Raw genomic sequence first — 26,767 nt, forward strand, 5'->3', positions numbered from 1 at the left:
GCTTCCTCTCGCCATGTGATCTGCTTGTACCCCCTGCTGCCTGCCTCTTTCCGCCATGAGTAGAAGCAGACTGAGGCCAACAGCAGATGCACCTGTCCCAGAATCGTGAGGCAAATAAACCTCTTTTCTTTATAAATTACCCAATTTAAGGTATTTTGTTATAGCAACACAAAAACGGACTAATACAGGAATGCTTAGAAAGGACATGTGTTTGAATCGGTACTTTGAGTTGAAAAATCAAAGCAATACCATTCATTACTTTAGCCCATGAAAAGAAGTCAAAGTATTACAAGGTTATGGGTGGAAACTTCTGAGACCTGAGCTAGATTCTGAGAGCCAAGGGAAGCTTGATTGCAGAGTCACCAATATCATGCCTTCACTGAAGCACCATAATAGGAAATCTTTGAGATCTTAACTCTGGAAATTTAGCCTGCCTCCTTGGCTATCTCCAGAGGGGCCTATGCCACTGCTGTAACAGCCTGAACAGAAGTGACTCTACTTGGTCAAATTTCTAAATTAAAAAGGTTTTTTTTTTTGGTTGTTAACCCGAACCACATAGCTTGCAGCTGGACATTAGAATACAATGATTCTTGTTCACATGATTGCTAGAACGTAATGACTTTTGCTCACACTGTACACAGAATAATTATAGAAGAAATTATTAACCCAGGTGGCCATTCTTGCTTACTACTGAAAACTTTTTCAGGTTAACAGGAACTGCATCCATGACTTGACTTCCTGGGGGATGGTCACCATGAATCAGCCACCCTACTACCTGTCCCTATAAAACCCTTTGGCAAGTCTGGGAGAAATGGAAATGGTCTTTGGGGATGTGAGTCCACCATTTCCCCAGGCTGCCAGCTTCCTGATTAAAGGCTGCCTTTCCTTACACCAACACTTGCCTTTCAATTATTGGCTGTGGAGCAGCAAACAAAAGGCCTTTGGTGTTTCAGTAACACTGGTTCAAGAAAATCTATTTCATTTAGATCTGCACAGAAAATAGGAGTATGCTGGTATCCACACACAGCTGCAATCAATGTAAATATAGAAATTACAACTTGACCTTCCTATATGTTTGCCAAAAATATGGCTACAAAGAGTAACAAATAACTTATCATTCCATCAGTTTTCATAAAAATTATAATGAAGCAATAATAGCCGTAAAGAACAATCACAAAACAGAAATACAGAATTCTGGGAATATGTTCCCAGAAATAAATATTTCATGACAAGAAAAATAAAAGCTGTGAAATGGGAAATTATAGAACTCCTAGAGGCAAAAGACAAAAATATTTCAGAACTGAAGACTAAAATTACAAAAAGCAGAAGGAAGAATCGATACCAAAATGGTTAATCAGAATATCTGAGTAGGAAAACAAACAAAACAAATTGTTTTTCCTCTGTTCTCACAGCACAATCACCAACACAGAAGACTGAATTCTGTGGCCAAATGTCTGGGAATTAGTCCCCACCAGCCAGCAAGCCAGCAATTCTCCTGTGGACACCACCTGTGTGTCCTCTAATCCAACTCCAACACTATCTACCTGGAGATACTGCCAGATTCTACAGGTGGATGGTTCAGTCCCCAAGATTGTCCCCCAGTTTAAATGCCAGTCACACCACCAGACTTCCGGAACTTCTTACTGACCGGCTATAAATCAGAGTTCCCATGACTCCCTCCTCCCTCTATAGACTAGATTAATTCACTTCAGTGGCTCACAGAACTCAGGGAAACACTAACTTACATTTTCCAGTTTGATGTAAAGGATATTACAAAAGACAGAAATGTAAGATGCACAGGGCGAGGTATGGGAGAAGGGTGCAGAGATTTTACATCCTCCCCGGGCATACCGCCCTCTAGGAGCTTCCATGCGATTAGCTATCCAGAAGCCCCCAAACCCCACGCTCTTGGATTTTTATGGAAGCTTCATTACATAGCCGTGACTGAAGCAGGGAAAACCAACTAGAAATATGACTGGACAAAAAGGATATGATCTAATACTAACAGCTGGAATGGGAAAACTCAGCAAGGCCTGTCTGTTCAGATTCTTCTTGGCCTGTCTGTGCAGCATTCCTGCATCCTGAGTAAGGGGCAGGACCCTTCCTCAATGAGGGTCTTATGACCTACACTCAGATAAGGTAGGTCAGAGAATTTCTTTATGACCATCTCCAAGACAGAAAGTCAGGGGAAGGTTAGAACAAGACAGGAACCATAAATGAAAACCAAAATATATGAGGGTACTGCAAGAAGTTCATGGAAGTAGTTGTATTATCTTTTAATTCTATTTTTTCACAAACGTTTTGAAGTACCCTCATATCATAATATCATAGAACAGAAATAGAAAATGAAAAAAAAATACAAAAACATGATTAAATCAATTACAAAAATAATTACAGATGTTGGGCAGGGGTTGACAATGTATAGCTGTGGGCCTACTTCAGCCCACCAACTGCTCTTGTTGACCTCGAGCTGCAAGTGGTTTTTTACATTTTAAATGATTCAAAAAATTAAAAGAATAAAAATCTTTGTAATACGTGAAAACTACATAAAAGTCAATTTTCAGTTGAAAATTCAAGTTAAGGTTTATTTCAATAAAGTTTTATTGTAACACAGCCACGTTCATTCATTTGCTACTGTCTATGGCTGCTTTCGTGCTACTCTCCTCAACACCAGAGTTGAGTGGTTGTTATGGAGACCATATGGCCTGCAAAGCCTAAAATATTTACTATCTGGCCTTTTACAGGAAAATCTTACCAACCGTTGATACAGAATATAGGCAAGGTAGATTTTAAAAATATTCATAAATGGAATCTCATTGCCCCTATACAAATTATTGAAACAGAGTATAGAATCTACATTATTATATGAGAACATATTTATAGTGTAAAAAAAGACCTGAATATATCTATTGAAAGTTCACAAAATGTACCAGAGAAGATTAATCCAGAATGGTCAGCATCAAGATAGTTTCTAGTAATGCTATTTGACTTTGAAGATAAAAAAATCTTTTGGGTAGCAGCTACAAAGATCAAGTCAACACTAGGGGAAAGAAAATCATATTGGCATCTGATTTCTCTACGATAGCATCCAATGACAGAAGACTGTTAGAGAAACACCTATAATGCACTCAGGAAAATATAGAGTAAGATAGGGATATTACGGATTTAGCTAAGCTATATTTTAAGTGAAATATTCTGGATAATTCTCTTGAAAATGCAAGAGGTCAGGATATATTGATCACATAGACCCTCTGCAAGGAAACATCTACAGAAAGTATTCTAGGCAAACAAACAAACAAAATGACTGGGAAATTACAACAAAAGAATTAGAATGGGGCACTGGATGTATTAAGCTGAAGTTCACCACAATGAGAAGCATAAGGGTAACCAGAGAAAATAGAAATGGTATATGCTATGGTAATACACAGACGACATAAGTAAAACTTTGAAAGAGTATGGAGCAATACTGTAGGAGATAAGAGTCAGCTCAGTGTATAATCTTTAATAACTAAGAGAAAAATTATTATTTAAAAATAGCAAATATTCTATGCATAAGATTATTTAACTGTTCCAAGGCAAACACTAAGAGACACTATTACAATGATAAAAATTTGGTTAAAAATAAGATGGAAATGATAGAAGAGAAGGCAATCTTATGAGTTAGTTCCAATAAAAATCTGAATAGCTTTCTTCCAGAACATTTGCTAAAAGAGTTGAAACATTTGGAGCAAGGTCAATAATCAGTTACAACAAAACAAGGCGAATGCTTTTAAGTAATTTTCCTTGGCTCTTGACATGTGGATAGATGTTACCCATATTGCTCAGTTTATTTCAGAATAGGGAATGCTAACTTTGAGTCTCAATTAAGTAAAATGTTATTCCTCCAAAAAGAGTTCCATTCTTCTCATTAGTAGGCATATATTTCAAAAAATTTTACTCAATTTTCTAAGTATATTTTGAATTTCATTAAAATTTTATTTTTTCTCTTATTATGTAAGCATATACATAATATTTTTGATTTTTTTTCTCTTGACCTGTCTGGCCCCTTACAGAAAACACTTGCTAGCTCGTGATGTAGATTATGTTGAAGTAGGATAATCTGAAGTAGGGCAAGAGTACTCAAAGTTGTCTGCTATTGGAATTCTAAGACATTTCTGAGAACAAGAAAAATTTTACCTTTTCTAGAGGAGTTCATTTGGGGAGACCTGAAGTCAAAATCAAATATTTGACTCAAAGCCCTCACAGTTTTACTTCTCTACATTACTTTAAAGTAATATTCTGGGTGCTCTACCTGAGGAACAAACAAATTTAATTCAGCAGGCAAAACCAAGCAAACAAAAAAACACTACCAGATCATTACCCACACATAAAATAGGTAACCTTAGATAACTGATTGCCAATTGTTGCTTATATTTGTCTTGTCTTCCATGGGAAGTGAAAACCACTGAAAGTTATTAATTAGATGGTGAATAAATACTGGTATGAAGAATGACCAGTGCATGAAAAACTCTTGCCTTTATCAAGTCAGAAAAGACAGAAGAAAGCACTTGTGGTAGGTTGAATAGTAGCACACAAGAATGTCCACATCCTATTCCCAGTAAGCTGTAAATATGTCACCACACATGGGGAAAGGGACTTGGCCAATGTAATTAAGTTTAGGATTTTAAGATGGGGAGATTATCCTAGATTATCCAGGTGGGCCTAATATAATCACAAGAGTCCATACAAACAGAAGCAAGAGGGTCAAAGAGAGAGAAAGACAAGATATGATGATGGAATCTGGGTTGGAATGATGGGCTTTGAAAATAGAGTGGCTTTAATTCAAGGAATAGAGGTGGCCTCTAGAAGCTGGAAAAGGCAAGGAAACAGATTCTCCCCTGTTTTATCTTACACTTCTGACCTCCTGGCTGTAACAGAATAAATTTGTGTTGTTTAAGTCACCAAGTTAGTGTGAATCTGTTACAACAGCAACAGGAGACTAATATACCACTTATCACACACCAGTAATTATAAAACAAGGTGTGGGGTTTCTTCTAGTCCAGGGTTTCTCAGTCCCAGCACTATTGACATTTTAGGCCAAATAATGCTTTTTGTAAGTGGCTGTCCTATGCATTGCAGGATATTTAGCAGCATCCCTGACACTTAACCCGCTAGATGCAAGGAGCACCTTCCCCTCAGTGCGACAAGTAGAAATGTCTCCAGACATTGACAAAATCACCCCTGGTTGAGAAAATCACTGTTCTAGTCCTCCTGCCTCTTACACGTCTCTGGTCTTATGCCATAGAATACATCACATTCAACTCTTCACGTCACAGCCCACGCCCTTGGGCTAGCAGAGGAAGGAAAGAGGAAGCCCAGCAGGTGAAGAAAAGGGGGTCATCCGAGGACAAAGGAGAGGAAGAACGGGCGGGAGTGTGGAAGGATGTGCAAAAGGCCCGCCGCTTACCCTCACTGGACAGTTAAAATGCTGAAAACAGGAATTCATGGCCCTCCTTCATCTATGTTTTAAACCTAGATTTTAAGATTGAGATATAAATATTGGTGTGATTCCGTGTCGAAATTCCTAAACATTTAATATTTATCGAAAGAGCAGAAGGAAGGAAGAGGAAGCGGGGAAGGCCATGTACACTGATCTGAGAAGAGCTGAAAGATCGGTGACATGCTGGTGAGGATGGGGGGGAAAAGTTTGGTGATGCTGCTGACAAGAATCACTGCGATTGGGTTAAGCAGGAAAGTTGCAGATTTTGAACGTGGAAGGAAGAATATGTGTCAGAAGTGGGATTCGAACCCACGCCTCCCCTAGGAGACCAGAAACCCCACAGGCGGGAAGCTGAAACTGAAGCTTGAGTCTGGCGCCTTAGACCACTCGGCCATCCTGACACCCGGTGCAGGAAGGGTGGTCTAATCGTCTGTAATGAACAGCCAGGGACATCCACATTGCACCTAGAATGTCTGGGATGAAGCCCAAGCTCTGAACCGTTTGTGAAAACGGAAGGGGAAGAGAGAAAAGACGAGTTCAGATGGAAGCTGGAGGTTGTCGCGATGACGCACAAGGAAGGCAGCCCCAGAGCCCGGGCTCCAGCGCACAGCTCCCCCTAACTCTTAGCGGACCTGCTCCCCACCCCCCACTCACCGCCAGCCCCACCGCCCCAGTCAGTCCCTGTGCCGTGGGAATTCCGCAGATCTGAGAAAGGGGGTCTGTAGGTCGTGTTAGCGCGGGCTGCGGAGACCTCCTCAGCTCGTTTCCCTTATTGCTTAACCTTCTCCTTCTCACAGTTCTACTGAAAAAGTAACACGGGTAAGGAGGCAGCCAGTGAGAGTGGCTTCCACACTCCTTTTATAAAGCTATTTGAGCATTCGAATTGTCCCCCGGGTGTACGTGGCGGGCGTACTGCACACTCTTCCCGTGTTTCTCCCCAGACCCCCTTCTCTTCCATCACTTTCTGCACCCACTGGCCGTCTCCCTCAGTCTTTCTCTCCCATTCATTTCTTCGTGATGGCCTAGGGAGAGGGGACGCGAAGTGAAGGGATGCGATATATTACACAATGTATGATAATAGAGATATGAGTACAAAGGGCTGATGGCCATTGCCACGTAATAAATCGATTCAGTCTTCCCCCCTCCCTCCTCTCAGTGGCGAAGGTGAGAGGTGTTTATGCCCTAGTTCGTGCTGTCCTTGTTTTCACTTCCTACTGGAGTTAGGAGCAATCTGTAAACCGGCTGCTGCAGGGCTGCAGGCTACGTTGTGTATGCACCATGAGCAAAGAGAAGCTAGTTTTGGTTTTGTTGTTTACTTGTCTGTAACTTTTTTCACCGACTATAGCACCTAAACTAAAATTTTAATGCCGCGTCGAGAGGAGGGAAGAATGAGAACCTCGAGTCAGATACAAGCGGATTTGAATTCAGGCTCCATCTTTAGGAGAACATTGCGGTAATCCAGGCACAGGTGATTATGTGGATGACGGTGGTTTGGCAACAGTGCGTGGTGTGAAGAACCAGGTGGGGCAGGTGAGCCAATAGCTTCATCTGTAGAAAAGACTGAAAAGATGGGATTCGCGGGCAAGAAACAAATTTAACCATCAATAGGTTTGGCTCTACCCCATGCAAAGGTCATCAAATATACTGAATCACAATTTGACACTTCCATGTCCACATCCCAAGCCAAACTGAGCAGATTAGAAGTCAAAGTAGAAATTCTCACCAGCGAAACAATTTTTGAAACGCTCAGAGAAGAGCAGTTCTTTTTTTTTTTTTTTTTTTTTTTTTTTTTTTTAGCACCAACACAACTGGAGACAGGCTTTGGAAGAACTCTAATAAGATCTAAATGATGGAAAGTAGTTTGAGATATCGAGAATGGTTTTGTGCAAGACTATCAAAAAGCATTTTTATTTCTAGAATCTTTATTAAAGAAAGAAAAAAAGAAAAGCTTTTCTGTTTAGAAAAATGACCTATTTTTTTTTTAAAGCACGAATGTCCATAATTTAAAACATGGCTTGTTGACACTCATTTGAAGATCAGAGGCAATTTGAGTAGATCTCAAATACAGCCAGTCGGATGCCCTGTGAGTTGAACAAAACTTCGATGTTGGACACCCCAATACAATGTTATCTGGTAAATAGACCAAACAGGTTTTATTTTGTTGGCTTTTTGCAGGGGGAAATACGAGCCTGGCCAGTTAGCTCAGTTGGTTAGAACATGGTGCTGATAAAGTGGGAAATACTGAAAGATATGGTCACATGGTTGAAGAAGAGATGTGAATTGACAAAAGAAGGAAGACACGGAAAGATTTTCTGACTTACGTTATTCACCGCTTACTTGATTTTGATTAACAATGTCTTAATATTGATGAGGGTGGCAGGCGGATCCAAAATGAATTCTTACAGATTATGAGTTTTGCAGTTGCAGTATAGTTGACTTAATTTTAAAAACTCCCACTCATGCCAGTTTTTGTTTCATAATATAAAGAGGGAGTGGAGGTGCAGAGAGTATACACCGAGTGGATCTGTTTATGAGCTTACCAAGAAGGGCAGCATGCTCTGAATGAAAATGACTTGCTTTATTCCAGCTGGAGTAATCCAACGATTTTGGAGAGCTGGGTATGTGGCAATATTTACTGCTTTCTCAACTGTTTTTCCCCAAGAATGATGCCTTTTGCTTTCCTGCAGATAAAGCTGACTTTATTTCTCTATTCACTTATTCATTTCTTTAACAAGTATGTATTGAATGCATACTCAGTTTCAGATTCTGTAGTTGGTATGAAAGTTACAGTGAAGCACTGAATGGAAGAGACAATGCATCAAACTAATTGGTGCAATGCTTTCCCACCAGACTGTAAGAAACACACGTGTAGTTGGACAAGTCTGTATATTACTTGCTGCAGTGAGAGAGAATGTACACCATGGGAAACTGTGGGGTGCCTCAGTACAAGGGTGTTAGAAAGGACCAATCACAGGATTTGGATTTAGGTTTAGTGATTTGGAGTAGGCTTTAAGGAATAGGGCTATACTCTGACTCATGCTCTGTCAGGGAGTGGGACTGATTCCACGTTTGGACATCTTTTCTCTTATCTGAAGTGAGTGCAGACTAGAACAAGCATAAGGCTATAAATGGTAAAGAAGCAGCAGTCATTCATGTGAACTGAGACAGGGAAATGTTTGGTGTTTTTGTGGCTTGGACAATGTTGATGTTTTGTGTGTGTTCAGACACGATTATGGAGTGGTCTTCTTTTCGTCTTAATCTATTGGAGAGGCCTTATTCTGATGTTGACATTCTGTAAAATTATGTTCAACAGGAAAATATCAAGAACTAGTTGTAAATGTCAGGCCAATTCCTGGATGTCACGGGCAGCTTGTCTCATAATAAAAATGTGTAGACAGGTAGATAGTAATGAATCCTGTAAAGAAACAATAAGCAAGGAAGAGATATGAAATGGAAGGGAAATTTATACAATATTAAATAGCATTGTCATTGATGGTCTCACTGGGAAGGTGATATTTGAATACAGACCTGAAAAAATAAAAGGATTAAGTGCTGTGAATACCTGGGGGAGCTAATTCCTGTTAGAGGGAACAGCAAGGACAAAGTAGATGAAATGGGACGAGGCCTGGTGTTCTTGAGTAAAACCAAGGAAGCCTATGTAGCAGGAACAGAGTTGTGCAAACTGCAATCCCATTGCTTAACCTGTCTCAATCTTTCCCAAACCATTTTTCTCATCCCTTTCCCCCCCACTAATCCATCCCTAGGCCTCAATGATCTCAAATCCAATCCTTTCAGCAATGTTCTTAAGAGTTGTAAGAGGATATACATAAAATGGCCCAAAGCTCGGAGACAGAATAAGGAGGTCTGTTTCGTAATTACTTGGAAATTGGGGGGGGGGGGGAGGAATCTGGCCAACATGATGGTTTGTTTTTTAGATCAAGTCAAAATGACTTTGGGTTGACATTTAGTCATATCTAAATGTCATTTTTTCAGGTATATTCTTGTCACATTATTTTTAATTCCTGAAATTCCTTGTGTAATTTATGTAATAAAATGACATTTTCACATGTGTTATTTCATAATAGTTGGTATCATGGGTAAGAAGTGAGTTTTATGCATTATCTCCTTCATATTTAGTCAGGATTGTTTTTGTCATCATGTATAGAAAAGCCATAGATGCTGGAGTGAGCAGGGCTGAAGCCATGTTGGGACCTAAAACAGCCTGGGCTGTGGGTGGTGGGGGTGGATTTTATAAGTATAGGGTATTTTTCTCACCACTCTTTCTTCCCACACCCTGACTTTCTTATCTTGCTTGCTAAATAGGAAAAGAAGGCTGAGAAACTAATCAGTACTTTGCAAAGGTAACAGTTCTTTGAGACTTGAAGAGTTTTGAGAAGGATCAAGGCCAGATGAGTGGAAGCTGACCTTGGGCACCAACCAAGTCAGCCAGAGCTCTGCAAAGTGAAAGTATGCAGAAGACTTTGCAGAACAGTTGATTCTACTCTGGAGCAAATCACAATCTTCCAGGGTGCTGAGATAACGTGACGATGAGAACAGAAACCGAGGAGCCTTGGCGAGACTTTGTACCTGACACAGACGTGACCCTCACCCCTCTCTCCTGCTCTTCACTTCCCATGTTCCGTACCCTCAATGCCCATCTTTAAAAACCCCTCAGGAAACCTGAGTCTCTGAGATGGTTTTAGCCTGGCCATTCTCCTTCAGGTTTATCGGAGAGATGGATTATAATGCCTGACATCTCTCCTCAGGTCACCATTATTCCTGAATAAAAGCTGACTTCCATTTTCACCTGCGTTTGACTTTTGAGGGCTTGCTCATGTCTGGGGTCAGGCAGCTGGACCTGTGAGTTTGGTATCAATTTGGGGGAGCCTCAATCAGAGCTGAATGGCCCCTGCAATATAAATAACGTCTTAAATAATAGAAAGATTATCGACTCAGAATAAGTAGCCTGAGTTAAGCACTCCAGGGCTGGTACATCTCCTCCGGGAAAGGCGCTCGTTTTATTTTCCTCTTCTGCCACCTTTGCTGTAGGATTTTGTCATTATGGTCCCTCTCTACAGGTGCTCCAAATATGCCTTCTTAATGAATGAACACTGAATGAACCAGAAACACTATTCTGAACCAACTGGTCATTTCAGTCTTTGAATGAGTTGGGGCTCAAGATAAAATGTGGAGGCAACAATTAGAGGAAGACTTGTTTGTTTGTCACCCTCTCCCTTGCCACCCACACTCCCCTTGAGCTCTAAAGAACGCAGACATCCCATTTCTGGAAGTGTAGAAAAATACAACAGGGGATAAGAGGACTCAACTCCCCTGCCATGTTTCACAGTTATAACCTTCATCTGCTTGTTATCTTCAATTACTCCATTCCTTCCTATAAAACGGTCTCCTCCCTGTTCCTCCCTCCAGGCTGGTGAGGGAACCTGCAAATGAGGAGTCCAAAGGTCCCTCTGAGCAAAGCAACAAACTCCATTTGGCATTAATTGACCCTAGGAATAGTCTTCATTTCCTCTTCAATTGTGCCCAATAACCGGCTACTTAATGAAAGTACCGTGTGGAGGTTAAATGATCTGCTTAATGTTTAAATAACCCAGGTAACCGAGCCACACTTTTGGAAGACCCCAGTAATCCCTGAAGCCATGGCTTTTTCCACTCATTCCAGTGACCTAAATTACTTGTACAATTAAATTATTGATACGGTGAGTGAGGATAGGTGGCAACAGCCTGGGTAGCTCAGCTGGCAGAGCATCAGACTTTTGATCTGAGGGTCCAGGGCTCAAGTCTCTGTTCAGGCAACTTTTGCCTTCAGCCACATGTAGAAGAACCCCACACCATGCCCAAGCATATTCATTATCCTTACCTCCATTAAGATCTCACTTTTCTTTACTTAATTGTACCCTCCAGATACTAACTAAATTATTTCTAGGTCTGTAAGGGAATTTAGAATCCTGGGCAACAGGAAGAAAGACACCATGACAACAACAAAAAGAACCTGTTGCATTACTTGGGAGTATGCCAGTTTTAAGTTTTCTGGCATGGTATGGGAGGTTTCCCTTATCCTACAGGGTGAGGTGCCATTTGGGTGGGCTCTATGAGCATGTGAACTCTCTGAGAGCAGTGGCATTTGTCTCTTTGATCTCAGAGTTCCCCAGGTCTTAGACAAACAAGATTCAGCCACACAGATGTTTCTCCCACCCTGTAGAAAAGAAAAAAAAAAAAAAAAACTGCTGCTAAACTAAAATCCAAACAATTGTGGAATTGTGTTAGCCATCCATTTTGTGGTTTCATTACAAACCAACTCTCCTTACCCTGGGATTTAGATCATTCATAAAAGCCCTGGAAGTAGGCTTCCATGCATTTTTTCTGTGTCTGCTACCATAGATTTTTGTAAGACTTTAAATGGGTTTTCATCTGGCAGGTACTGTGTGTGCAGAGCAAGACTTCATTTATTTCATTACTGCTTCCCTTGTTTTCACTATGTTGTGTGTCCACGGAAAAGTAGGGAAGGGATTCCTACCAGAGAAACACTGAATCTTAAAAATGGTAGGACTTCCACTCACCCCCTCCTCTGTCCCCCATCTCAGAAATCCTCCAGCACACAGGATACCATAAATCCTGATTTTGCATGTGCCTGACATAAAAATATAAAGTAGCCCTTCAACAAGAACATGTATTAAAAGACCAAAAGTCTGCCGGTCCCCAGATTGAACCTTTTGATCTGGTCTTGAGTCCTAAATCAGCTGGTGATAGGATGAGGTCTCCTAGAAGAGCTAGAGGAATCCATGGCTTTAGGATCTCTCAGGGTATCCCAAAGTGTGGCTCAATCACCTAGGGCCTTAGCCTGGTTATGGAGCCTTTTATCTGCTGAGCAGCTTTACTATGTTGAATTTGCCAACTTTTGGTGTGTCTCTCCATTTGATTAGTTCTTGCATTTCTTTCATCAGTGTTTTGTAGTTTTCAGCATGCAAGTCTTGTACATATTTTGTTAGTTTCATGCCTAAGAACCTTATATTTGAGCAATTATAAATAGTATTATATTTGGTGTGTTTATTTTAAAATAAAACTTTATGTTGCTCCATAAATGAAATACAGGTATCACTTTCTGTAAATAGAGAATCACCACAAAAATCCATAAAATTTAACTGAATATATATATATATACATGTATAAATTGGTCTGTGTACTTTGTAAAATCAGCTCATATACCACCACTCATGCATGCACCACACTTTGCAATGTAATCCAGTCTCCAATGATTCATGACTCACCAATAAGACATTCTTAGGATATGGCTGGAGGCTTCACATAAAATCCTCCAGGGCTAGAAAACTTACCATCTCCAGAGGTAGCTCATTCTGTAGTCAGACAGTTCCCACTGCTGAAAACTCCTTTCTTTGGTTGAGCTGAAATCTACAGCCATGTGACTTCCACCCCCATTGCAAGTTCTGGGGCTTAGGGCCAGATGCCTTCAAGGTGCCTCCAAGGATGACTTGAGCTGGGCATTATGCTCTCCCATGCCAGCAGGACACCACACCCTGGAACTGAGTGGGACTGAGCAGTCTTCTCAAGCTCCAGCAACTCACTGGCTGGCTCCAGATATATTGTCTAGATATATTGTCTACCCTCAGTGCCCCACAGCTCTTTAGCTGACTGGGAGGTAACTATGGACATCTGCTTCAATTGTCCCTTGTCCCACCATGCTGCCTAGACTCTGGGCATGTCCATCTTTTCAGCCCAGATAACTCTTCAGGACATGTTGGAGGAAATAAATCAGTTTGCTATTCATTCAACCCACCCTGCTCACTTGAGTCTGGGGACAGACAGAGGAATGAAACACAGCCTCTGTCCTGCATGAGCTCAGAAGCATGCCCCAGCGGCAGGAATACACTCCTGAATTACCAGGGCTAAGATGAACCTCTGAGCAAAGAGCTGCAGAGGTCCAGGGGAGGAATTGGCCATGTTTCTCTGGGGCACAGAGTACATCGGGAGTGGTTGATCTTCATGAAGACTTGATAAGGTAGAGATGTTCATCTCCATTCTATAGAAGGGAAAACTGAGACACAGTTTTCCCAAGATCACCAAGTCGGTAAATGACAGAACCAGTTTTGGCTTGAGGCCAAAGCCCTAGCTTTTTTTGTTGAGCAAGTAAAAGGCTCTTAGTATTTGTTGAATGAATGAACAAAGGTAGGAATAAATTCTACATTGTCTGCCAAGTTTCCGCAGAGTCAAGAAAGAGAAGTAGAGCTCCGCTGGTGCTTCCTTTGGCATCGGCCCACGCTCTGCCCCAGGTCTAAGCAGACTGCCCATGGAGCATTTGCAGCACCAGCGCCGCAGCCTTGGGAGGAAGCCCACACCTCTGCGCAGATCTCCTCTTCACACTCCCAGCTGTTTGTTTCACTCAGTTCGACTCACCAAGTGAAAGACTGTAATCAACAGTGTTATCTGAACACAGGGGGCTGACAGTGAGGGGTGTAAGGAAACACAGGGCACTGGAAAGAGCAGCCCTTGAGCCCACAGCGCAGGACCTGCCACCCAAGGAGGTGACAGGATTTGCCCAAGGATACTTGCTCATCAGATGAGGAGCCAGAACTTGGACTCCAGGTTTGCCTGGGACCTTTCTAACACCTGCTGGCCTCTACAGAGATTCAGAGGAATGGGATGGAGCAGCCACCCCAAGCATGCTGGGTGATCTGAGAGAAGGAGGGGTCTGTATTGTGTGTTGGGGCTTCCCTGGAGCCCCTGAGGAGGGGGATGACATGAGTCTCAGATTTGCCCCAGACGGTCACCTACCAGGGCCCTCAGAGCTCAGGACAAAGGCCCCTTTCCAACTTCCCAGTTTCCTCCCCGCAGGGCCCAGCACGCTGCAACAGCTCAGTCCGAACCCCAAGTGAATCCTCGAGGGCTTTATTTTCATTTCTTCTTGGCAGGACGTAACTTCCTGCTTCTAAGAAAAACATCTTTAAACAGAGCCATGAACTGGTTCCAGGGTGTCCCGCACATCCCCCAGATCCCTCGGAACAACAGCGCGATGAGCTAAACAGAGCCCAATTGGAAGCACATGGAGTCTGTTTCCTTTCAAAATCCCCAAGGGCCTCGGGCCTGGAGGAGAGAGGGTGTTTGATGAGTCATGTTGGAGCTTTTATCAGGTCCAGTGTGTGAGAGCGAAAGCCAGCAGAAGGAGCTGAGCCAGCAGGGCCCCAGAATCCCTGGGGAAGACTGAAGAGCAAGAGCAGTCCAGGCCAGGGGAGGACTGCCCGGAGGAAGAAAGGGTGTTTATTGAGCACCTACGACATATGCATGAGGTGCTGGGTATTCCGGGGTCCAGAGGGTAGGATAAGCAGAGTACCTGTCCTGACCTATGTGAAGACAGCTTCACAGAGTGTCACAGACAAGGCAGATCCATCTGAGAGCATTTACCCTGGAGTCAGTCAGTGATTGCAGAAAGTGACTGCAGAGCAGAGGAGCCCTGGGAAGCAGCTTATACACACAGGAGATTCAAGAAGAGCAGGACACATAGGATCTTTTTGGAACCTAAGGAAAGGATGTGTCCACTTTAGGAATGACTGGAGTCATGACCTCCGAAGAATCAAAAGACAGGGAAAGAAGAATGAAAGTCACAACTTACAATGCAAGACTGGTTATTTGAGCCCATTGTTTCCTTCAGGGTTCTTTCTGCACTTTCACAATTGAGAAGTCCTAGGTCTTTGGAGTGGGGAGTGGAGTGACACCCACTTGTGATGGTTTCTTCAGTCTGAGAAGACCACCCTCCTCAGAGTTACTTCTCTCAAGCTTCTCCCCTTTCGGCCCACAACCTAGTGCTCACTCTTCCTTCTTCCTTTTCTCCACATCTCACCAGGCTCCCTCTCCTCCCTGTCCCTCTTCTCTTCTCTATTCTTCCCTTACCCCTCATTTGCCACTTAAGCCCTTCCTTTCCTGTCCAGAAGGGCGGAGTGGAACCACTGGGTAGTGCGCCGCCTGGGACTGCAGATGCCATGTTAATCCAGGTCCTCTTCTAATAGGTTTCAGCACATCTTACCTCAAACATCATCTCAGTCAATGACAGGAAGTGACTCCAGGCACAGGTCAGCTGCCTGCTCCCTCTCAAAAGCAAACCACTCAAAAGTCAAATGTTGGTGAAATGGAAGTTCGCTTTCACTCAGGAATACCGGTGACCTGAGGAGAGAGGTTAGGCTAAGGCATCTCTCCAGTCAACCTGAAGGAGCACCACCAGGCTAAAGCCATCTACAAGTCTCACATTTACTGAGGGTGTTTTTTAAAGAGGGGTCTGAGGGAATGTAACCTGGGAAACAAAAGCAGGAGGGAGGGGGATGTGCAAGGGGTCAGGTGCAAAGTCTTGCCAAGGCTTCTCCTTATTTCTGCCCCCATCCTTGATGTTATCTCAGGGTCTGGATAGTGCATGCAAGTCTGCAAGTCTGTAGCTTCAGGCTGCCTGGAGAACAATTTTACATTCATGTAGATAATGTCATCTTGCACCATAACCAAGGTTCGAAATATCAAATAACCATGGGAAAAGAGGGAACTCAGAGAAGTGCATGCCAAGAAAAGAAAAACTGTGTCCTTTAAAAATCTTTTAGAACCCATGCAGTTTTGGTCCCAGCATGGCTTCAATCTTGCTCACTCCCCAACAGGATGCTGAAAAAGTCATGTTTACTGCCATGGTCACATGGGACCTTCCTCATTCGTGAGACACGTTTCAGCACCTTTACAGAAGAGAGAAGGAAGCAGTGAGGAAGAAAACCAACACCAGATGACAAAACAGACTTGACACTATTTCCCACAATAATATCAGTTTTTAAAATGCTAAGACCAGTGAAAGGTCGTATTCTTTGGCGTATACCATAGGACAAGAAATGGAAAGCATTGTGCTTGGCAGCAGTTTATGTAAGCTGCACTATGCTCCTCTATTGGGGGAATCTTAGAATTGGGGAAAACACAATAATTTGGGGGTCTGTGGAAGTGTCTTCCTGAAAATGTTAGCATGGCTTCACCCATTGACCTCTAGGTCGTACATCCTGCATGCTTCTGCTGTCCAACCCGGCTTTGCATAAGTTGCCAGGAAGACAGTCAGTTGATTCACATCCGTTGGTTTCTTGATTTATTTTCCTTCTGTTTTCATCCATCTTCTCTATGTCTTCTGTTTCCTCCTAAGACTCTTCTGCATTTCTTTTTTCTCTGAATGTTGTCGACCAGTGAGCTCTGGCCAATGAATGGATGAATATCAGGTGAGTGTAGAAATAGTTCTGAGCATTGTAAGGATGAGAGCTATAAAGAGAGAGTCTGAATCCTAGGTGACTTTAAGTTTTCATGAATTTCCTGTAGCCTGGTAGCCTTGGATTCAGGTTTTTCTCCCCTTCCCAGATTTTACACTCTCTGGCTGTTTTTTTTTCCTACTCAGGTAGGCAATTGTCTTATCTAAGTGATTATTGTGGAGATCCCTTTATCATGATGAAGAGATAGTAGGAAAGAGATCAAAAGCCATGCAAGATGGAATAAAAGTTTGGCCATTTAGAGATGTAATCTGTTATTGAGTTTGAAACATGAGTTTAAATCTTGCATTGTCAGGAATTTTATCTGTGTTTTGCCGAGTGGCGTAATTGGGCAAGGCCACTGGTTTTGGGGTGAAAGAGACTCCTTACAGTTTCCGCCTCACCTGGATTTGTTTTGGAACCACTACAGTTCCCCCATCCTTAAATCATTCTTACCCAGTGCTCTACTTAAATTGCCGTTTATCTTTGTAATTAATGTCTAATGTAACATTAAATATCCATAGACAACTCTCAACAAATAATAGTAATAGCTGTAATTTCCTGGACTTGAGTCTCACATATTATTCGTATAATTCTTCTATAGTTCTAGCTTAGTCCCTCTCATAGGCTACCATTCTGACACTGGTATGATTTACAAATGTTAAGAGGATATTCAAGCCTTGGCAATTTGATTGTGTTTACTCTCCTTGGCCCAGGATGAAGACAGCCTGCAGAAAGAGAGTGTGTTCATCTGTGACCGGCTTGCCAGTTTCCTAAAGAATTTTGCCCTCAAACTGTCTCTATTGGTTCTGATTAAATATGCTGTTTTCTTTTTACCTAACCTAAATATGACTTGATTGGACATGCACAATTCAATAACCGAAGTTTTAAAAAGAACAAAATGCTGTGTGTGCCAATACTGTTCTGATAGAGATCCCAACTCCACTTCTGATGTTTGATTGCTGACAGCTTTCAGCTCCAGCACCTGTCTTCCACCCATGCCCTACACCTGAACAAGCTGGTAAGAAAGCCCACAGGCTCCCTCCCTCGGCCATGGCAGAGAGTTTAAATCATGAGGGGTCTGCATGCGGGAATCTCACCCTGGCCCCACCCATTAACCACAGAACAATTCAGCATCACTCTCTCCTTTCTTCACTCAAGGCAAACAGAATGTGTGGGTGTCTGCTCTGCTCTCCCTAGAAAACCTCCATACGTGAGTAATAAATCTTTTCATTTCCTCTTGGTGTGTGTGTGGCATCATTGGTCTCAACATCCAACTACTAACAGGAAGGGCGCCTATCCCATCTCTACTGGGTGTCCATGACAATTGGCGCTGTAAGCAGAATGTCTAGCTGATGACACCATCACAGGGGTCTTTCCCCTCTTTCTTTGGATTGCTAGCTGGCTGTGCTGCTTGCTAGCAAGCATATACTTTGAGCTGCTGCCTACATGCTAGCATATGCTGGGGCTAAGTTGCCGCTCGCTGGCAAGCCTGCACTTTGAGCTGTGCTGCTTATGCTGCCTTTGCTGAGTCCAAACAGTTATAGATTTTAACAGACCTAAGTTGGAAGTACGGATACTTGATATTTATGTACAGAATTATGGTGTTGGGACTCTTCTTAAAATGGCCTTTGTCTTGTCATTTGTCATGGGCTGGACTCATGCGTGTGTCTCAGATTGAATTGTGGGTGTTAATTTTAGCATAAACTGTGAGTGATGTTTGGCTCAGAGGAACAACTCTTACCTGCAACCACTGATTGTGCGGCTCAAGCAGGTATGGCCCCATTCTATAGAACATCCAGGGGAAGGTCTGATACCTTGTGCAACCTATGGACCCATTAGGTGATTGCTCATGTGAGAAAGAGCAGTCACCTCCTGATAGGCTGAGGTCGGTACTCCTAACAGCATGGCTCATTAAGACTATGCTGCTGCTGCTGCATATGCCTTGGCCACCAGAAGAGAGTCTGATCCTGAGCGTTATAGGGAAAGGGACCCATGGCACTCTCAGGGCACAGGCCATGAAAAGCAGCCCTGAATGCCTACTCCCTGCACCTTTAAAAAGCCAGAGGACACCATCATCTTATGGGATAACTGTGAAATAGACCCACAAAGATTCTGGGTTTGATTGAGTGCCACGACTTAACAAAATTCCAAGGAATTAATTCAAACTTAAGCTCAGGTTCCCTGCACTCAGTAAAGAAACACTAGCTATGGGAAAGCCTCCAATTCCTGAGGGCACTGATTTGGGGCAAAGAAACTTATAAATATGAGCAGGGTAGAGAGGACCCTACATGTTTATCTAGTAATACCACACACACACACACGCACACGCACACGCACACACACACACACACACACACACACTCTGGATATATGGGGAAGAAATAAAAAAGTGATATAGAGGTCCGCAATTTGACTCCATTGGAAATTCAAAATTTGCTAAAATAATGTACAATAATGGAATTGTATGTTAAAAAATGAAAAAGGAAACTGTTATATTGTATATATTTTATCAGAATAAAGAAATTAAAAACAAAGATAAATTCCACTTCGATAAATGCACCTCACAGGTCAAATAAATAAACAAATAAATAAATAAACAAACAAATAAATAGCTAAAAATTAATATATAAATTCACACACACACACACACACAAACCGGGGGAGGGGGAAGAAGATATAACAACCACAACTACGTGAAGTTGATACGATAAGCAAACAGAAAGGACATTATTGTGGGGGAGGGGGGAGGGAGAAGGGAGGGAGGTTTTGGTGATGGGGAGCAATAATCAGCTACGATGTATATCGATAAAATAAAAATTTTAAAAAATAAAAATAAAAAAATAAAAAATAAAAATAAAAAATAAAAAATAAAAAATAAAAAAAAGAATTTCTAAAAATATATATATATTAAATAAATAAATAAATAAATAAATAGATGAGTTCCCACTGACTTCTGTTCTTATACAACATAGATTCTAAATTGACATCGACTGAAATGCACCAATTATCCTAACTTCATGGCTGTAATTGATACTGGAGCTCAAATTGCAATTATACCACTGACTTTAAATAAGCTAACCGTAAAATTTATACATATTCCAGAGGACGAATGGGTTTGGCTCACCTTAAGTGTCAGAACTATTGCCTTGCTTAAATTCCTTATGGTTTTAGCGCCCATTGACGTTAAATATTCCATAGTAGACATGAACACTTTCCCAAGGAGTAATTATTAAGATAAAATTAGTCCTTGACACAATCAGCTTAGCAAAATGGGATCTCCTTGGACCTCCCCTACACCACTGTCACTTAAAATTGTTAATACAGTATAACATAAATAAAAGCAGGACCTTCAACTATCAAACCCATTATATAAGATCTATTCACAGAAGGGGTGATTATCCCCACAGTTTCTCATTTAACAGCCCAAGTTAACCTTATTTAAAACCTGGAAAGACTGAATGGCTCCTAATGGTAGATTATGACAACCATAAGTCCATGGCCCCAATAATAAATAGTATTGAAATTACTGACTTCCTGCAATCAGTAGCTGGTAATACTCTGCAGTCACAGATGTGTCTTCCATGTTCTGTTCAGTGGACATTTTAACAGCCTCAAATCCTCTCAGTTTGTTTTCACCTTCAAGGGGAGACCAAACACCTTTACCTGGCTACCAATGGATTATCTCAGTAGTTTTGCCTTAGCAAACAGTCTTTGCTGACAAGATCTAAACTGCTTCCCACTATGTCCAGAAACACAGGTGTGATATTACCTTGCTCATGTTCTCCTGTGAGGAGACTTATCTGACACACGCATTCAAGACATACAAATATTCACAAACGAGTTCACAGTAAAGGGATGGCTCATTGCCCCCCACATGCAAGAATAAAACCATATATTTATTTCCAAAGATGCTGAACTGTGTCAAAATTATAACCAATTTTTGTAAAACACTTTAGAGAATGAATAAATAGTCCTCTGGTGTAATGAAATGTATATACTTCAATCCCCAAGCCAACCAACATCTTTCTTCCTTACTTATTCTTCAACCAACCCATTCCCAGTTTTAAACATTCATACTCAAGATACACTTCCAATAGTACAAAACAATATGTACACATTCGTTGCAGGACTATTTGAAATTGCAGAACTTTTGAAATTACCAAGTATAGGAGATTAGTTGAATAAACTACTGTTTCTACATATAATGGTGTGATGCAAGGGGTACTCAAAAGTTCCTGGAAAATGCCTATTACTAGAAACCGTGAGGCTGGCTGGTGGCTTACTTGGGAGAGCAAGGTGCTAATAATGCCAAAGTCAGGAGTTTGGATCCCCACGGGTGCCAGCCACCAGGAAAAAACAAACGATAATAATGAAAAACTGTGCATGGACTTCAAAATTTTCTTGCACCAAAATAATTTTATATTAATTTGTTATAGTATGTCCAAACAGGATCTAGTTTGAAGCACTACGTAGGATGAGACATCAGCTTGAAAAGAGCCCCTTTCAAAGCAACATGAATTCTGCCAAAATTGAAGCAAGAACAAACATCAATAGAAGTGACAAGACAAAAACTAATCGTAATAAAATAAGAAAGGGAGCCAACGTCAAATTTATGGTAACGCTGAAATGGAAGAATGGTGAAATCACTGATGCTTTCCCAAAAGTTTATGGGAACAGGGGCATGGTGACAGTTTCTTGGGATGCTCAAGTCATTTTGCTTGTTGACTTTCTGGACGGCCAGAGAACAATCACATCTGCTTATTATTAAAGGCTTTGGAGAAACTTGGCCATAGCTTCAACCGAAAAACGCTCGGGAAAGTTCCACCACAAAAAAGACCCTGCTCATTCCTCTCATCAAACAAGGGCAATTAGGGGAGAGTTTTGATGGGAGATCATTAGGCATCCACTTTACAGTCCTGATTTGGCTCCTTCTGACTTCTTTTCGTTTCCTAATCTTAAAAGAATCTTTAAAGGGCACCCATTTTTCTTCACGTAGTAATGTAAACAATACTGCATTGAAATGGTTAAATTTCCAGGATCCTCAGCGCTTTAGGGACAGGCTACGTGGCTGGCATTATCGCTTACAAAGGTGCCTTGAGCTTCGTGGAGCTTATGCTGAGAAGTAGTTTATATATTTTTTATTTTAATCTTTTAATTCCATTTTTCCACAAACTTTTGGAAGTCCCCTTATGTTTGCTCGTCCTGCTTCTCGTCCGCCGAGAACATCTTCAGTTTCCCATTGGCTGCTCCAGCCTGGCCGGGGACAGGGCCACACGGCCTCAGCGTCCCTGACCTGCTTTCGGCCTTACCAAGGACGCAGAGGAGCAAGACGTGCCACCTGCAGTCACTACTTGCTCCGCGGGAGGCTCCGCGAGAGAAAACCTGAGTTCTAAATCCCTCCTCCTCGGAAATCAGCATATGAGACCCCGCCTGGTAGAATATCACGTTCCTGAGAAGGGGTTTGAGAGTTTGGGCTTTCTTGAGTGAGCTGCAAAAACGTCTTAGAGATTGTTTTTAGGCGTCAATCTTGAGAAAGAAATGTGCAGCCACTCAGCAGAAAAGGCAGAAGCTGGAGGAGGCGAGAGAAAGGAGGGGAAAGAAAACTGGCATTCCCAGAAGTGCACATCTATGTCAAGACGTCTGGACATGATCACCTGTGGAGGACAACGCTCACCGGTAGCAGAGTGGCGCAGCGGAAGCGTGCTGGGCCCATAACCCAGAGGTCGATGGATCGAAACCATCCTCTGCTAGGGAAGGTGGCTTCTTTTCTCCAAACCTTCAGCGCAGGTGTTTCTCTCACGGGGCAAGGCTCCCGCACAGCAGCCACCCACAAGAGGCGGACGAATCCCAAATATGCAAGAAAGCGATGCCAATGTGTTGCATCTCTTGTCTTCAGCATTTTGATGGAAATCGTGTTTATCAACATTTTTAAAACACACGACATATTGGAACACAATGTAACATCTTATTTACCTTCTGTATGCAGCTTTGCCCCTCCACAGAGGGGCCTCAACAGGATTCACGAACGATTGAAGACCTACCGTGACCGAGGTCGCGAACGCTTAACCGCCAGGTCCTTCCCACCTTTAAATAGAATGGAGCTCACGATACAACGTGAGGTTAACAAAAAGAAGAAGAGGAGGAGGAGGAAGAGGAAGAGGAAAAGAATGAATGTGGACTCTCCGTGCGTCGGTGGGGGCAGGCGGTGCACTGCCTGGCGGTTCAGCTTTCACTGGAGAACCCAAGCATAAGGGCCAGCTCCTGCGGCCGAGCCCGTGGCGCACTCGGTAGAGTGCTTTGCTGGGAGCGCAGCGACGCTCCCCCGGCGGGTTCGGATCCTATATAGGAATGACCGGTGCACTCACTGGCTGAGTGCCAGTCACGAAAAAACGACAAAAAAAAAGATTAAGGGTCAGCTCCTCAGGGTCTCATAGACTCACTACTGAGGATGGATTGAGAGCTCAGAATTTTTCTTTGCGTTCATGTAGACAGGAATCATTTGTATTATTACCACCTGTCTATGAGTTCACTTCTACCATCACAGAGTTCTAGACTAGCCGAGTGCGAATAGAAAGTCGGTTAAAGATGCACAGCCTACAAAATGAGATAATTCCTAGAGGGTCTGCCACACAATGCCCAGCACTTCGCTGAAAAGAAGGACCCGGTAATATCTGTTGTTCATTTTTCAGCCTTTGACAATTGTTCCTGATACAAATGACACCTAATATAAGTTGCTTAAAAGTAGACTTAGAGTGTTAGTGGAGATGGAGTTGTGTCTGATGAGGTCATTTAGTGCTGACCTTGGTCTTCGGCTTACCCATTTATACAACTGGGAAGTATATATTTAATTTTAGAGCTGTGGTCTGGTGGAACATTTTACAATTTTTTAGCTTTCTTTATGTTCTTTCTAAAGGACTCTTATGTTTCCACCATGATAAAAATGAATGTTGAATTTTACTTTTGATCTGAGTCTTTCTTCTCTCTCTCCCTACTTGTTTATCTTTATTTAAAATATCAGATGTATGTAGTTTGAAAGGACCCCCAAATCAGCCAGGTCTGAAGAAGGCATGTGGTTTTTGTTTCTTAGGCCCAATGCAGTGTGCCAGGCGGTTGAGACGGTCAAAATCTGGCAAGCCAGAGATGTAGCCAAGGTCGTTAAAGACTCCACAATTTCATTACAGTATGCAACTAACTACACATTAGTTTCTTCAGGGAAATTTGTGAAGCTTTCCGTTGTAAAGATATTTTTTTAAGGTAGGCAACAGTAACAGTACATTAATCACAAACTATATCTATGCACTTTGAAAGAAATTGCTTTAAGAGCTCCTGCATGGAGATAAGGATCCCTTAAACCATAAAGAAGGTACTTTGTGATGGCAGCTGTTTTTACAAAAGTCACATAATTGTGTCAAAAGCCAGAGGTCAATGGAATACAATCTCTTCTACAAGTGAGTTCCACTTCCTCAAACTCATGAGAAATTGGCTTAGAAAGAGAGCAGGAGGTTGGCCCGAGGCTCACTTGGGAGAGTTATCACTTGGTGCTGATAACTCCAAGGCAACGGGTTCAGATCCCTATGTAGGAAAGGCTGGTTAGTTCACTTGGGAGAGATTGGTGCTGAGAACAGCAAGTCAAGGGTTAAGATCCCATTACCGGTCATAAAAAATAAGAAAATAAAAAAATAAAGTAAATAAAAAGACAGACTGACAGACACACACACACACACACACACATACAGAGAGAGAGAGAGAGAGAGAGAGCAGGTTCCGAAATACGAATATAATATGAAGATATTCAAGTCTAAGTTATATTCCTTGAAGTGTCTTGGAGCGGTGGCCTTTTTTGTTTGTTTGTTTGGTAACTTAAAACTCTAGGCCAGTGCTTCTCTTACTTTGATGGGCTTACAAATCATCTGGGAATCTAGTTACAATGCAGATTCTTGTTTGGTATATCTCACATGCATAAGAACCACCTGGAGCAGTTGTTAAGACTCAGATTCCTGGGCTCGACTCCCAGAAATATTCATTCAATAGGCCTGGAATGTGAACCAAGAATTTGCACTTTTAGCTGGCTCCCGGGTGCTGCTGACAGTGCTGGCCAGCTGACCACACTTGGAATAACACTGCTCTAAGCCAGTACATCGACATCACCTGGGTATTTTGTAAAAATGCAGATTCTCATTCAGGAGATCTGAGATGTGTCTGGAGGTTCTGTACTTCTAAGAAGGTCTCTGATGATACAGATGTTTGTACAAGAATGACATCTGGGATCAAAAACTCTGAATGGCTCCCCAATTTTGCTGCACATTAGAATAACCAGGGGGGCTTTCAGAAACTCTGATGCCCATTGGCACCCCATACCAATTAAATCAGATTGTCTGTGGGATGGGAGCCCACAAAAATTAGTATTTGTAGACATCTGGGGGGGGGAAACCACTGCTCTAGGCCATTTCTGTGTCATTGGTTACTCTGGTCATGCTACTCGCCTGCTCACCGTTTTTCATTGTATGTAATAAACTAAAAAGTAATTCTTACAGTGCAAATAGACCCCCCATCGCATAGCACAAAATCATATTTAACAGCATCAATCATGTAACAACAATTGAAATCACTGTGTTTCTCCTCCACATCATGCCATTGCCAACATGTGCAGTGGAGATGGTGTTTTAAATCTTATTAAAATATGGATGTTTTCATGGGCATCTTTTATAGCTCAGATTTATGAAATTATATGTTATTCATACATAAAAAAAAGCAGAGTATGTGACATTGGTGTTTAAGGTAAAGCTATTCATGACCCTTTTGTAAAGATTGTAAGGAAGACTTTATTTAAGGAGGGGTTACGACACTGGGGTTTTGCAGTAAGTAAGAGAGACTGGGCTCACCCCTGAATACAACGAGTCAGATTTTATAGCCAAGCAGCAAGATATGTGGTTGGGTGTGCAGGGTAGGGTAAGGTCATTTCTAAGAGGAAACATTATGGGTAAGGAGGAATTCTGGCTAAAGCAACCTAAAAGGATTCTTGACAAAGTCAGGCCAGAATCATTAGACGTCACCTGGGGTACGGTGGAGGAGGAGGAACCCACTCAGATATTGAGGATGATTAGATACAAAGGATGGGGGATTCTGGCTAAAAACAGACGTAGCACAAGTTTTGCTAAAATCAGATGATGCAGAAACAAAGCGGGAATCCCAAATGTCAGGGCCTAGGTGAAAAGAGATTACAGAGGAACCTGACTAGAGTTTGGTCACAGAGAGAATTTTTGTCATAGCTCAAAAAATAATCTGATAAGTAACAAAGTGATTGGAGATTAGTTCATATAAGTTACCTAAATATGTTCATTTAAATGGGTTGGCATCTGTTCTGACATGAATTGTATAAAATCCAGGTAGTGTAAAAACAGACACTTACAAAAATTTGTTTTATTGTCCTTTTAGTTGGAAGTTTGAAAGACTGCTGACTTGAAATTAATGCAATTACACTTACTGACATAGTTAATGGACTTTAAATGTTGGGCTAATTTTATACTGAGATAATAAATATACTCACTGATTAAGAGAACTTTTATTTTTATTTATTTATTTAGTCCTTTTTTGTGACCACGCTCAGCCAGGGAGGGAACCAGCCATCCCTATATAGGATCCGAACCTGCAGGGGAAGCGCTGTTGCGCTCCGAGCGCCGCACTCTCCCGAGTGAGCCATGGGGTCAGCCCTAGAGGCCTTTTAAAAAAGGCTGTTCAACTTTGAATCTATGTGTCAGTAGAAAGGATGCTCTCTGAAGACAAGGGTTTAATCAGTTTCTTATCCTCACTGCTCAGAACTGTGTGTGGCACATGGTAGGTGAAAAGATAGTTTTCAACAAAGGTTAAGACATGGCTCTCATATCGATATAAAAATTAGCACATTTGAAGCCCTAGAGAGTTGATTGCTGGCAGCAGGTCAGGAAAGAGAGTGAGGCAGGGCACAGTGGCTGGTGAAAACTCATCCCAGGGACACAGGACC

General features: G+C 42.1%; 2 protein-coding genes and 3 non-coding genes across 5 annotated transcripts in view; 3 read left to right on the forward strand and 2 right to left on the reverse strand.

Annotated features, from left to right (window-relative positions):
* LOC134377918 (histone H4) overlaps positions 1–26,767 on the forward strand; it is a 734,914-nt gene that overhangs the window by 440,257 nt on the left and 267,890 nt on the right. The gene's annotated exons all lie outside the window — the stretch shown is intronic.
* LOC134377893 (zinc finger protein 184) overlaps positions 1–26,767 on the reverse strand; it is a 944,311-nt gene that overhangs the window by 102,230 nt on the left and 815,314 nt on the right. The gene's annotated exons all lie outside the window — the stretch shown is intronic.
* Positions 5,768–5,880, reverse strand: TRNAL-CAA (transfer RNA leucine (anticodon CAA)). Its single transcript has 2 exons — positions 5,843–5,880; positions 5,768–5,813 (listed from the first exon to the last, which is right to left on the reverse strand). It is a non-coding gene; the product is annotated as a tRNA-Leu (tRNA).
* On the forward strand, positions 11,220–11,292 carry TRNAK-UUU (transfer RNA lysine (anticodon UUU)). The gene has a single exon. It is a non-coding gene; the product is annotated as a tRNA-Lys (tRNA).
* Positions 22,446–22,517, forward strand: TRNAM-CAU (transfer RNA methionine (anticodon CAU)). The gene has a single exon. It is a non-coding gene; the product is annotated as a tRNA-Met (tRNA).

Source organism: Cynocephalus volans, chromosome 5 (genome assembly GCF_027409185.1).
Source record: "Cynocephalus volans isolate mCynVol1 chromosome 5, mCynVol1.pri, whole genome shotgun sequence".
Lineage (NCBI taxonomy): Eukaryota > Metazoa > Chordata > Mammalia > Dermoptera > Cynocephalidae > Cynocephalus > Cynocephalus volans.